Source organism: Parus major, chromosome 1 (genome assembly GCF_001522545.3).
Source record: "Parus major isolate Abel chromosome 1, Parus_major1.1, whole genome shotgun sequence".
NCBI lineage: Eukaryota > Metazoa > Chordata > Aves > Passeriformes > Paridae > Parus > Parus major.
Window position 1 is genome coordinate 1,322,966 of NC_031768.1, and position 2,454 is coordinate 1,325,419.

Sequence of the window (2,454 nt, forward strand, 5' to 3'; positions counted from 1 at the left end):
TTCCCGCTCGTGTTCCTGCCTTGAGCACCTCCCTGGGTCCCTGCAGGCCACCCTGGGTGAGCAGTTCCTGTCAGGACAGGGGTGACAGCAAAGTGTCCCTCAGAGGGCTCTGATGGGGACCTGCTGAGCTCATCTGCTCCCAGCCCCTCGCCCTCAGATCCAGGAGGAATTTTCTCCCTAAAAAAGCAGGAATTTGGGGGTGGTTCCACTCCTCTGTCCCAGCAAAGGCTGTGCCCTTCTCTATAGGATCTTCTTCCATACCCAGCTCCAGCTGTGGGGCCAGGCTGGGGTGGAACTGGATGATTTTTAAGGCTCTTTCCGACCAAAATAATTCTGGGATTCTCTGATTCCACTTCCCCAATGCATCCCAACATCTTTGTTTCCTCCATGTTTCCACAAGGATGGGGAAGGGAATTTTATGAGGGCATGGACAGGACAAGGGGGAATTTGAAACTGTCAGAGGGCAGGGCTGGATGGGATGTTGGGAATAAATCCTTCCCTGGGAGGGCAGGAAGGGGCTGGGATGGAATTGCCAGAGCAGCTGGAGCTGCCCCTGGATCCCTGGCAGTGCCCAAGGCCAGGCTGGACATTGGGAGCTCCTGGCACAGTGGGAGCTGTCCCTGCCATGGATGGGGTGGGATGGGTGGAATTGGCCCCTTCCAACCCAAACCATTCCATGATTCCAACCTCAGTGATCCTGGGAATCAGGAGTGAGATACTCTGCTGTGCCCATCCATCCCCCAAGACAACGCCTGTGGCCAACCAGGAACATGGAAATCCATCCTACCCCTGATTTCCAGCCCCTGACCCGAGGCTCCACAACAAACCCCAACCTCATTTCAGCCTCTCCACAATCCAGGGGGGGATTTGTGGAGGGGGGAACCCAAACCAAACCAGTTATTCCTGCAGATTTGATGAAAGGTTCTTGGGCCAAAGGGTTTTGCCTGAAACCCAGGAATTTTTCCTTCCCTGCTCCAATTCCAACACAGCTGTGTGTGGTTTGTGCTGCTGCTGTGAACATTCTCTGGCTGTACAAGAGCAGGGCTAATTAAACTCTCACAGCTATACATTAATTAATAATCAACAAAAATAATCATAAAAACATCCCCCTTTGATGGCAAGACTTGACCAATTCCAACAGGCTTTGGCCCAATGGAGCATTCGAAGAATTTGGCCATAATCTGATTTTTCTACCAACCTTTAAAGGAGTTATTTTCACCCTAAGCGTGTTTTTCTTCAAGAGATTATCCTCCTTCCAAGCCAATTAACTGCATTCCAACGAAAACAGGGAGAATTTGAAATAAATGATACCAGGCTGTTTGTAAAGAAAGAGAGAAGGGGAATGAGAACACAATTGAGAGTCTGAAATTGCGGTCACTTAAATCAAACCCCTTCTGTGCACAGCTGAAAACATTTTCTCTCCTCAAATCCTGACATTTTACCACGGGAGAAGGAACAAGGGCATTAAATCTTCCGGGGGTTTTCACTTGTTTGGGTTGCCAGAGCGGCTCTGGTGCTGCCTCACGTTCTCAGTGTTTTAAGAACGACGTTAATTACCCAAATCAGGGGCAGAACAATCAGGGAAAACCAGAAAAATTAAGGAGAACATAAAATCTTCTGAGCTGGAAGGGACCCACAGGACCTTTGAGAGCGACTGTTGAGTACGGGGATCAAATCCAGTCTTTTGTGGAATCAGAGTTGAATAAAGGATAAACCCGGAGGAATTTGGGAACAGTCACTGAAGGGATCCCCCCACCTTCCCTGAGGTGACCCCAAAAAATGGCATTGGGGGTCTGGGACGAGCCATGATCCAGGAGCTGGGAGACCAGGAGAGAAGAACTTGGATATTCCAAAAGTAATTTGGGTATTCCAAAGAAATTCCTCCCTGGCAGGGTGGGCAGGGGCTGGGATGGAATTGCCAGAGCAGCTGGGGCTGCCCCTGGATCCCTGGCAGTGCCCAAGGCCAGGCTGGACATTGGGAGCTCCTGGGACAGTGGGAGGTGTCCCTACACCCAGTGGAACTGGGTGGGCTTTAAGGTTTCTCCCAACCCAAGCCATTCCATGATTCCATGAAGTCCCAGCCCGATGGGTCTGGCTTTGACAGCTGCTCCTGCTGGTGGCCCCACCAGAGGTGCTCCTGTGTCCCCTCTGTGGGACGAGCAGCTGCCTCAGGAGTGAAATTCTCCAGGAAGCAGCTCCCAGAGGAACAAGAGCCACAAAGAGGATGAAAACCGGCCCAGCCTTGAGCACTGAGGAGAAAGAGGCCACAGAAAGCTCTCCCAGGCTTTTCCACGCAGCTCTGGTTGAGCACAAGGAAGATCCAGCTGGATTCCCTTCCCAGAGCCACCAGAGAGGAGCCACGCTGAGCTGGGAACACCCTGGAGCTCTTCTCCAACACCTTCCCATCTCCAGCATTTCCACAAAGCCAGGGCTGCCAGAATCCTTGGGAAAGGA